Genomic DNA, 12,703 nt, shown 5'->3' with positions numbered 1-12,703 from the left:
AACCTCGTCCTGACATAAGAGAAGAGCCATTAAATAATTCAGAACATGAGCTATTTGTAGATGTTTCTTGCATGAGACATGAGTGCTGCTTATGCTGTGTGTACTTTATGGGGTCCAGTCGAAGCATCCTATTTACCTGGAGTCAAGTCTGCACAAGTAGCCAAATTAATTGCATTGACAAGGGCTTGCAAAATTGGGAACAAATGTTAAATAACCATCTACACTGATAGCCAGTATGGTTATGGGGTTGTGCATGACTTTGGCCAGCTTTGAATGCAAAGGGAGTTTCTGACTTCATCAGGTAATCCTAATAAAAATGGAAATCATGTGAAAGATGTGTTAAAAGCAATTCAATTACCAGAAACAGTGGCTGTGGTCAAGTGTGCTGCTCACCAATCTGGCACTGACAAAGTGACAGCAGGTAACAGATATGCTGACCAATTAGCCCAGTATTGAGCCAAACATAAAATGGCAATAAATCAGAAAATTGATGTACATGGAAACAGCTGCCAACTTATGTTGCTTGGAAGAGTGAAAACGTGGGAAGAAGTGAGCGATTTGCAAAACGAGGCAGAACAGAGGGAAAAGGAGGAGTGGGAGAAGATAGGTTGTCAGAGAAGGGCTGGAGATGGTGTCATTGTTTACCTTGATGCTAGGCCTGTGTTACCAGACTGTATGCTTGCTCCTAGGGCTAGGATGTACCATGGAGATTCCCACCTAGGACGGGCTGCCATGATTAGGTTGTTCAGACAAACTTGGTTCAATGCGAAGTTCTGGAACGTAGCAGAGAGTCTTTGCCATAGTTGCCTAATTTGCCAGCAAATGAATCCTGGGAAGAGAACTGTTATATTACCAGGAAAGATTGGAAAGGCAGAAGGTCCCTTCATACGACTACAGATTGATTTTACACAATAGAAGGGGGTTCCCCGAGGGAATTACCGATATAGGCAGGAGGAAAGGGGAATAATATAATATAAATAGAAAAACAGAGACCCTGCCTAGGTACTTCAAAAAGGTCCCCTAGGGGCAGCTGCCGATTGATCGCAGCCGTACCGGTCGAGAGCCGTTTATCTGCCACCTGGAAGTCTTTTTACCAGAATCCATCCTGGCATATTGACGTTTTTGAGCAAACACGTGTAATGTAGTGCTCACTCAGATCAACTTGCACTGCGACCTCCTAATCAGTAACCGACCGGACCTTCCAGGCGTGACCAGATCTTTATTTTGTTTCACCATCAGTTCCTACTCTCTACATGTGAGGCGTTAATTGTTAACCCCTCCCTGGAACTGTGAAAATTACTGTAAAGTGACCTAAGTAGGACAGAACATAGGAGCTTCCATCCATCAGACAAGATATTCTTTTTAAGGACTAGATGGTCTTGAACCGTTTGAACTCCAAAGTCGGCTGAGGACCTTGCCCTTTACAGAATTTTGAAGACGATAACTGCACCTGGGAACATCTGATACGCTTCCTTTATCATTATTGATCCATGTTCCCTGACCCCCTACCGTGTGTTTCTCTCTCCCCCCTGGTTGTACCCGCTCGCCCTGACGAAGGTGCTCAACACCGAAACGCGCGTTGGCATTATACCTAAGAATGGCAGTATTCTAGTCCATGTGGACAATAGTTTCTCCATCTAATCTGCCTTCTTATTTTGCACTTACGTTTATGCACCCTTAACTCTATCTCGATGGTACAGGCTATGTCGTGTATACTTATGAAAGATGTGTATGAATGAATGCGAATGTTATTGATCCCTTGGATATATGAGTGTATGTGAAAGTCTCCTCCTTTTTTTTTTTTTTTTGCCTGGGAGTGAGTGAAACACTGATATTTGTTAAATTTTGCATTTTGAAATACTTTATGTAATCTTTATCCTTTCTTTATCAATTTTATTAACAGAATTATATGTATATATTTATTGAATGTCTTGTATTTAAGAAATGTCGGATCTAATAAAAACACAGAAATGTTAATAAAAAAATATATGGACTGATCTAAATGTTTTTTGATGTCGATGGCTCTGATACAGAGCTAATGTCACCCCTTTACAATTGTTGCAGATCCCTTAGGGGACCTTTTTGAAGTACCTTTGCAGGGTCTATGTTTTTCTATTTATATTATACAGATTGATTTCATCCAGTTACCTCCTTGTCGAGGACTGAAGTATGTACTTGTTATTGTCTGCCTGTTTTCAAAATGGGTGGAGGCTTACCCTACTCACAGAAACAATAGCATCACTGTAGCTAAACTACTAGTGAGGGAACGCATATTACGTTTTGGTTTTCCAGTGACAATTGAATCAGACCGAGGAAGACATTTTAATAATGAAATAATTGGTCTAATCTGTGAAGCATTTAAAATTGAGCAAATGCTGCACTGTGCATACCGCCCAGAGGCTTCTGAAGTGGTTGAACAACTGAACCGCACAATAAAATCAAGATTGGGAAAGATATATGAATCTACTCGATTAGAATGGCCTGATGCTTTACCTCTTGTTCTGATGGGACTCAGAAGCATTCCAGACGGAAATACAGGTTTGAGTCCCCATGAAATACTCATCGGAAGAGCAATGAGGCAGGTATGGGTGCCAGGACACAAGCTGATAAATATATCTGAAGACTTAGTACTAGAGTGCTGCAAAGAACTGGCTGACCAAGTGCGTTCTATCTCTCTCCAGGTTGGAGAAGACGCTGTTGCCAGACATTCAACTCCAGCACATGATGTGATTCCAGGTGACTGGGTAGTGATAAAAGAACATACTCGAGAATCTTGCCTAGCTCCGAGGTGGGGAAGGCCACAACAAATGATATTGGTTACCACCACAGATGTGAAGTGCAAGGGAATTCCGAATTGGATCCATGCGAGTCACACCAAAAGAGTGACCGAACCTGATGAAACTGAAGCTGAAGGTTGCGCAGCTGAGGGGTCTCAAGAAGTTGATCCCAAAGTACTTGATGAGGAACAACCAAGCACAAATCAGGATGAATGGATTCCAGTGATCAACATTCCTGCAGATTTTGTGAGAACAAGAAGTCAAACATATCTAGATAGAGTGATAGTGAGGATGAGTCAGGAATAGAAGAACGTACTCAGATTACAGAAATCAGAGCCAATAGTAATTCAGGGTCTGAGGAGGGACAGATGGGTACTAGGGCAAAGGCTCAGGAAGAAAAAGAAGAAGAGATCGAGATACCTAAGCAGGACCAGATAGGTATAGAAAAACGTGTTCAGAGAGAAGAAGTCAAACAAAATCAAAGTCAAAGTCAAATTCAGCACACTCCTGAACAAGGCCAGATTAGTATCCAGGCAGAAGAAACAGATACAAGACCTGGACCAAGTCAGATAGAGAGGAATTTAGAAGATGAAAATGAACAAATTGTGCCACAACTAAATGAAAGTAAAAGAGCACTTGAAGAAAGTCAAAGCACAGTGCCAGCTAAAAGACTCAGAAAGAGAGATAAGGGACCTGGGATTGTTAAAAGACTGAAATTTTGCCTTAAAACAATAAATGAAGAACCAGAGCAAGTAAATGAAATATCAAGTCAGGCTCTACCTTCAACAGAAAAAACAAGAAGGAGACGTCCACAACTAAAAAGACTGAATAATAAATTCAAAGGCCCTGAATGGACTTATGTCATCCTTGAAGATTTCAAAAATCTAGAAATAAGTGATGAAAGTGATGATGAAGTGATTACTGATCATACTTATGAAGAACTGAGACCTACTTGAAAGAAGTTTACAGGTCACAGTCTGTAGAAACATTACAAAGAGGGGCAAAGACTCATTATTAAAAATGGCTGATCATACTGTTAATGGTAAACCGAAAAGAAATTGTCTTAAAGCATGCTGTAGAATATGCACATGTAATGTAGTAATATTACTCATAGTGTGGTTAGAATTGACAGCAGCCATTCGTTATTTAATGAGTAGAAACCTGCAGAATGACACTAATGCACATGAAAAGGTAAATACACCTGAAAACTTAGATAATCATGAAGTAATAGAGAGTTTTAAAAAAAACAAAGTAGATTTAGAAACATCAGATGAGGAAGGATTACACTAAAGTAGAGTTAAAAATAGAACACACCTGAACGTACTTGCCAACCTGTTAGTACATTATGTAGAAGCTATGGAGATAAGTGACTGCTATGTTTGTATGAAATTACCCACATCTGTAGCTGAGGGTGTGACGTATTCATTTGCCCTTGACATATGGTATTGCATGTAGTATTTTAGCTAATTTGTTTTATAAGAAAGGATCATTACACTATTATTATTCTAACTCAGATGTAGTATTCTCTGAACTTCCTATACGTAGTAACCTGAACCCTGTACATAATAAAAGTGACGTAACTCGTTATATGGGTGAATATTTCCTAACACAGATTTTATAGATATAGCTGAAGCACACAAGAATAATTTAACATGCATTGCGATAAGATCAATGGTTTTAGAAAATTGACTTGCTCTTAAAACCTTATTGGCAAAAGAGGGCAGAGTCTGTAGAATGTTGAAAGCACATCATTGTTGCACTTACATACCTGACAAAAGTGTTGAAATTAAAGGGTATGTAAAGAATATTAAACATTTGGAAAAAGAACTCAAACCACTGGAGGTTGACAGTGCATGGAAGAGACTGACAGATGGTCTCTCCTCGATAGGTAGTGGGGTTACTAATGTAGGGAAAAGTTTTGTAGGTAAAATACTGATGCCAATGGTGGGAATAGCCCTGCTGATTTTAGGGATGGTAATTTGTTGCAAATATCATAAGCACAAAAAGACATATACTGTAAATAAGAGAGAAAAGACATTTTGAAGAGTTGAATGGAAATTTGTACAAGAAGGTTAAAAATCCTCAAATGAATAATGAAAAGAAACAAAACAGAAAGTTTGAAGAAATTGAGTTGGGAGAGATCTGAAAGTTTGCATCTGGTTTCATTAATTTGGTGATGATATAAAATATCATCAAAGAGGGGATTGATGTAGCAAGGTTGCGCACGTAAAGCGACTTGCTTGGACTCAGCCCTCTAAAAATAACTCGTAATGAACTAACCACTATGTTTTGTGTTATTAATAATACACCACACAACATTTCTAGTAAGCTGGGGAAGCTTGTCAATGTCCTTTTACTAACAAGTAACTCGAGTGTCCTAAAATGGCCGTCGTAATGTGAGAACTTTTCTGCGCATTCGTCTGTCACACTCACGTGACATGACGTACTCTCTGCTTTGGTGGGAAAACTTTACTTCTGTGCACTAGAACTAAAGATGGCTACTCTATGTTTTCACATGCTAACGCGTGCATTGCTGCTTTTACTAAATCGCTTGTTCTGCTTAATTCCTAATGCTGTAGTTAAAATAAATATAATCGAAATAGAGTAGAGATAAGTGGTATACAGTACACACATTTATTCTTTGTTCTAAAACTGTTTCTTTTTGACTTTGCTTTTAGCACGTATTTGGGCCTAATGCAATCTTGTTGCATTCCATTTTCCAAAACCTGCGACTGCGCAGAAGAGCTCAAAGTCCACAAGCCATGGCATGAAACGCAGCCAAATTCCTGATTTGCTAGAAGATGCTTATGAGAACCTCACCTTCTGACCTTTTGGAAGGAAACTGAATGAAATGATAAATTAGATTGTAATTCTTATGGATACATTCACTGCTGGGTGGAATAAAAGTGCAAGGGAAAATAAAGTTATGGGAGGGAACGTAATTTGAATACAGAATGCAAGTTACCTCATATTAATATGGTGTGATGACCTCTCCTCGTTTTTTGACCAATCAAATTGTGGGATTCGCACACTTGCAACATTGGGGGGTGGTACACTGCCCTGGAAAATGGTATATCTAAGGTAGGCTTAGCTAGTTAGATTGTCCGACTTGTCCGAATAGCTGACCTGTCACTGACCCAACGCACTCAATAAGCGATCGAGAGCAGAGGTGCTGGCGAAGCACTCTGTCAGAAGATTCGATAACCCAATCGGGATTCTGGGAAGAAGATTTGATAACCCAATCGGGGTTTGGCCGTTAGCCGCAGAGAGGGTCATAACGCACGCATTGCACTTTAGCTGTGGGTGCCGGTCTTAGCCCGAGGTGGTCCTGTCCTGATCCAATTTGGTCCGTACCTGTCTTGATTCTGATCTGCACCTGTTCTTTCCTGCTGGCACCTGCACCTTGGGGTTCTGTCCTTTATCCCAGCCCGTGGCCAGGGTTGGTCTTCACACCATTCTAGGTAACTATAAAATCTGTGCTGGTACGTCTTTGTACTGTTTCCCTTTTTCTACCCTTCCTATGTTTCAATGCTTAATTAAAGTTTCTCATTTCGTCTTGCTTTAATCATATTCTTGTTGATTGATCAAGTTTCAATAATGTAGTATGGACATTGGCATTTAAGAAATTCACATAGATACAGTGTTTAAACTTTTACCGAGTTTGTGGTTATTTATTTTAAAAAAGTCTATTGATTAACTACCGCATTATTCTAACACTCTTGATCCCTTAGGACTTTAGGCACCAATGACAAGGATTGGTAAGTCAAGGTATATAGGTAAAGGTCCTAAAGTAAATAAATCACTGGTTTGAGCAGAGAAACAAAGGTTACCTGACTAATGTGAACATTGTTTTAGTTATTAGTGTTGTATGGGCCCAGGTGAGTATTGGTAAACTAGTCGGGTGACCTGCGCGCTCTATCATACTTACCTTGTAAATGTTTTTAATGACAATAGTTTTGCTATATTTTTTTGGAGCATGATATTTAAAGATCAGGGTTCCTGTAACATACCTTCATGGTAGTGGAAAGCCTGATCTGCCTCATTTGGTTTTAGACTTCTAGGAATTTTTGCAATTTCTTTGGAAAGGTTCATACTTCTTTATCATAAAATATATTATTGTAATGCACAATCTTTCTGTATCACAGCAATGTAATGAAGAAGAATGTATCTATAAATCCGAAGCACTGCTTCACAGTATATGAGAGCCCAAGCAAAATATAACCTTAGTATGGCGTCCAAGGTCCCGGTACAGGTAAACCGAGTTCGGACATGAGTAAGATGAAGTGGCGACCAGCACTGCGTGTCCTGCATCGTTGTTAAAATGCACTAATTGATTTGTTTTAGTAGCAGGGATTTTTTTCATTGTAATGTTTCAAAAGACAATTGTCTCTATAAACTGTTTTAGAGAACAGCAACCACATGAAAGGCATTACCATCACATGGCAGGGGCTGCAACAATATGCTAGAGATTGCCACATTACCAAATAGATTACAAATATCTTGTGGGGGCCGATCTAGAACACGACCTTTAAAGCCAGAGACTGGCACAAAATGGTGTTTTTCAATATTGCACAAAATGTATGCCTCAGATCCTCATTGGCTGTGCCTCGCTGTCTTTCTTCCAGGATCAGCCAATGAGACGAGAAGGTTAGTGCCTGGGACATTGCCAGTGTTAGGGACAAATGACATTTTGCAGCCTAGCATTGGTACACATGTTGTCACTGCCCTTGCATTATATGCACACTATGCATTTGGAGAAGGAATTGAGTACTATGCACTTTGGCTCACAGGCACAGCATGCATTGCAATACAAATAACCAATCTAATACTTTGGGCTTTCCCCAGTGTGCACATCAAACCTTGATCCATTATTGATGCACAGCCAAAACCTCACCCTTTGTTCTGCCAACAGGAAGGACAGTAATTGAAGTCAAATTACAACACATGATTGACAGGTATTCATTTGCCTTCGAGAGAACAAAGAATTGAACCTTCAATGCATATGTACACTTACGCTAGAATTATTGGTCTCCTGGGGAGTCCCAGTGGTTATCTTATTCACCCTAAGGCTATACGATGTAACCAATTGGATTAAGGCATCTGCCCTTCTAATGCCAAGCTGTGTGACGCTCATAGGTTGTAGATTGTGTAGTTTTGAAATAGTTAGTGTCCCTTTGAGATGCCTGGAGGCTGCTCTGTGGAGTGACCTGAAATAACCTCTTACTTGCACAACCTGCCTGTTGTACACACTCTCTGAGTGGTGAGGAGCAGTCCACACCAGCATGCCTTGCTTAGACTCCTGGTCGCGCGGGCCTCTTTTGTGGATGGAAAGAGCTGAAGATACAATTTAAAAAAAAGGAACTACCAGTAATGATTGTGCATTGTGACATTTGATTTTAAGTTGTCCTGTCGTTATCAGGCTGTGTGACAAGACACAGGCTGATAAACATCATGGAGTCCATCTTCGATTGGGTCTTTTGGTGCACTTTTGAAGACAATGCTGCTAAATCATCTGTTCCACAGTGTGGCAGGAGAGGTAGGAAGGAAAAGAGCTGAAACTGATGTGCATTGATTAAAGAGAGCTCAGGCGTTTGCTCCGGTACGTTTGATGGAACCGAACATTGCTCTTATTCCACGTTTCACAAAAGAGTGACTTGGGGATTCGTTCCTGATTCAACAATTCATGCTTTATATGTCTTGTTCTTTTTCAGTTCTGTTTGTCGTTGACGTAGTATATTACAGCTTTGCAAAATCCATTTACTACGGTTGTTAATATATAGAACTGATATATTTAGATTTCCTTCATGCAAGCAGGAGAGCCAATACCTTCATGCCTACAGACCCAGGACAAACGTCTATAATGTGGAAGGGGTGTTTCAGAGCCTTCCATGTATATCTTGTGGCGGAGAGAGCATGGCCATGTGTGTGGCTTATCTGCCAGTTTTAACAAAAAAGTATGCATGATTTGACAATTTCACACAACAGCTAATCAGAGACCAATTGGTCAGAAGGGGGTAAAATCAAGGATTGTTAACTTGTAAGTCGAAATAGCCATCTTCATTAAGAGCTCTACGGACACAGCACAAGAGACATGCAAACAAAAGCCCATACCTAACAAAGTAAAAATAGGTTATATGTTTAGTTAGGTCTGTCTTGATAATGTAGATGGTAAATTGCAAATTGTGTTCTGCATACATACGAAGGAATGTAATAACTGTGGGAGAATATTTCATTTTACAAGAATGTGTCAAGCTGGGGAGCGGAAGTCTACTGTGAATACTAAATCAGAGGAGAATAGACTGAAAGTTTAAAGTATGTGGTTTTGGCCATGAGGGTTAGTGGTGAAGATATGCCTGAGTGTGAGGACCCTGTGCATAAAGTCACAGAGGATGGGGTGGAAAATCCCATCCACTGGTTCAGGGTCAAGAAGAAGAATGATAGACCCGTGATGATTATAGAGCTATTGATCATTTTGGACTTGGTATGTTCTGTCCTCTCCCTCTTTGTTCAGTAGCAATGGTCTGTTCCCCACTGCGCGTGACACTCTGCAAATTCCACAAGAGGAAAGAGTACCCCGTGGGAGCAGATTTTGCACTTTTAAAGATGACCCATTGGAAATCGACAGGAACGAGTGCAAAATGAGGTCACCCGTCAGTTTTGGAAGCCCTTGCTTCAGAATGACAGTCAGTCAGAGAGTGGCAGGTGAGGTGGCGATAACTTCTATTTTCACTTCTTTCCCCCTGGAGAAAACAAAGCATTCTTAAGCTGTAATAAAGCCAGTTGTAATTGCATGGCTGCACGCGCGTCAGAGAAGGCTGCGCCGGGTCAGAGCAGTGCAAATTGCTTTTGTGGTGTGCTGTGCGCGTGCGGGTGCGCGTGCGTGCGGGTGTCGCAGACGAGAGGGCCAGAGTGAAATCCTCTTTATGTGATGAAGACCTGGAGGTGTCATAAGCGCTTATTGTTGTCTTTTTTGACTGGACAGTATTCACGTAGCTGATTTTTCGGGAGGGCAAGAAAACATCTTTAAAAATAGGTGTATCATGAAGTAAATGTAATCAGCTACTGATATGATTAACAAAATATGCTTTGCAGCTGATAAAAGAGTAATAAGTGATACGGATAAAATAATTTAAAAAAACCTGCCTCCTATGGACCTCATGCACAATGGCTGAGTGAATGTTTGCTGATAAACTCTCTTCAGTTCAGAAAATTATGCGGTTTGCATTGATCAAGGCCACTGGTCTGTGGCTGTAGCATTTCTGAATGATTATGGACTCACTCGAGATGCCATATAATCTAACATTCTTTGCACAAAGGGAACGTGTTTCTAGCTCAAACAGATAACAAGTTACTGTTGACAGTCCCTTTGTTGCTAATTGCTGTTTGGAACTGATATCAAAGAGATGAAACGTTTTCCCAGGAAGTAATAATCTGCGTTAAAATTCGAACATGTGAAATAATACCCCACGAAATGTGCTGCATTAAGCCACATAATTTGCATTTTCTTGTGGCACTATTTAGTCAACCACATCGCAAAGTGTGGTCCTCGTAGCTGCATAATTGTATAATTGTATGGCCATGTGTGTGACTCCCAAAGAACAAAAGGTAAGCCATCAGGAGTGCGAAATAGGATGAATAAATCACAGTGATAAGCTAGAAAATATTTATCTGAAAATCACTTTGGTCGAATAATGTTCGTGTGAGGAGTTAGAAAAATAAGAGTTACAAATTTTTAAATAATGGATCTGATCAAATCACACTTTTGTCCAAAAATGTGAACACAAGATTTCAGTGAAACAATAGAGTGACCTCTAATTTTAAAATCCATTTGTCCCAGTAATTCCCAGGGTTCCCCGCGTTGCTATTTCATTCTCTTCCAAAGTGGAGGAGGGAGGATGCATTCGTTGTAATCTGTTTCTTCCTTTAACTATTAATTTTCACGCAAAGCAAATTTTAAGCAACAGAAAGCGAATAGTAATGCTTTCTTTATATTTTTGGGAGATGGTATTTTTTTTAGCTGAATGTTTTATTTTTACGTCTGATGCTCTCCCTATCTTACCCTACTTGTAAACCTCATCCCTTCTCCACCATCACTTGGACCACCCTTTCTTCAACTTTGTAACTTGAGCAGACCGGCTAATGTAGGATGGCTCCAGTCGTTTTCACTTTAGACTGCAGTGCTGCCCCCTATGAGTCAAGTAAAGGTACTCAAAGTACTGGCCCTTTTAGAAATCGAGCTCTAATCAAATCATATTCAGTTTCAGGCAACAATCATTTTTAGCAATATAAATTCAGATATTTCGTTTCCACTAAAAGTGTATTTCTCAGAAAAGATTTCTACCAAAAGAAGTAATATCCTAAACACGACCTCTCAAAAAGTCTGGGTGGAGAAGGGGTGAAAAAGGCACATTTTACCAATTATCACACACAAGATGGAAGTGCTTCAGGAGACAGCAAATGTACAGAGAGGGAAAACCCACATATTACTTTACCCACATATGACTGAAATTGAATATAGGATCAGGGAGTTTCTTGTAAAAAACGTGAACTGTATATCTGAGAGATTGTCAGTGCGGCAGCCTAGCCATCCACCCACCCAACAAAGGGCCTCATTAGGATTGCGGTTAATCCGCATCCTCCGGGCCGGCAGAAGCCACTGCCGGCCCAGAGGATGCTGATTAACCACTGCGGACAGAAAAAAGACCCCCCGCCAGATTAGGATCGCTGGGGGATCTTTTTTCCGTCCACCGCTTTTCCGCAGCGGTCGCCTTCCGACCGCGGCGGAAAAGCTGTAACATGGCTGGGGGTGTCTATCAGACACCGCCAGCCATATTAGGATGGCGTCGGTCCTATGCCTTTCCACGGCGGCATTTCCGCCGTGGAAAGGCATACAGACTTTTCTTTGGGAGCCAGTTGTGGGCCCCCAGGGGTGAAGGGGGGGGGGGGTGCACATGGGGGATACCTATGGTATACCCCTGCTTTTGCGTGCACGAAGCGGCAGGCACCACACGGTGCCTGCAGCTTCGTGCTCGCACAGGAAAACATGGTTTATTTAACATTGTGGCGTGTGCTGCTTTAAGCAGCACCCGCCGCAATGTTAAATATACAGGATGTGACCGCCAGGGTGCCGGTCACATCCTAATCTGCACCGAGGGACCGCCGCTGCCCATGCGGACGGTCCCTCCTACTCTGGGGTGGCGGACTGACGCAGGTCCGTCCGCCATCCTAATGAGGCCCAAAATGAGAACATTCTTTTGATATACATGCAGCCATGAAGACACCGTTACTCACTGTGGGGACAGCACTGGTGCCAGAGGAGATACTGAAAGCCAAAAGCAGACCAAAGGAAGCAAAGGTCCTGGGACCTGATACATGGCCCTGACCTCAGGTCCAACGACAAAGCCAAGAGGATGCATTACAGGCAGTGCTAGTGGATGAACTAGTAAGGGCTGGTAGGATCATGGGGCATAACAATGTTGAATAAAGTTCCCCTGGAGGGAACAGAAGATGTTGTTTCATTTGAAGGGGTCCTGATTCCCCGCAACTTCACCGTCCAGCGGGCAGAGGGAATGGAGACCCATTACCAGTGAACTGGTCGCCGCTGCAGTCACTCTCTGACCCAGGTAGAGACACACAAAGAAGTGACAATGAAGGGAAGATGATCAACTGTGAAGCCCTCAGATTGAACACCTACAGCAACTGCACTGAACTAATAGGGAGGACCCAGAAACATGCTATGAAAACTTATAATGCAAAAACTAAACAGGAGTGTGCCACCTATTTCGCAAATAGATTAACGAGCGCATCATGCCCAGCCAAAGAGATCTTTGGTATAGCCAATTAGCATCTTCAAGATGTGAAAATAGAGCAATCCCTCCTTTCTAAGCCCTATGTGACCAACTCTCTGACAGTTTATCAAGACAAAA

Source organism: Lissotriton vulgaris, chromosome 4_1 (genome assembly GCF_964263255.1).
Source record: "Lissotriton vulgaris chromosome 4_1, aLisVul1.2, whole genome shotgun sequence".
Lineage (NCBI taxonomy): Eukaryota > Metazoa > Chordata > Amphibia > Caudata > Salamandridae > Lissotriton > Lissotriton vulgaris.
The sequence above is the reverse complement of the archived record's forward strand: the minus strand, read 5'-3'. Positions refer to the sequence as shown.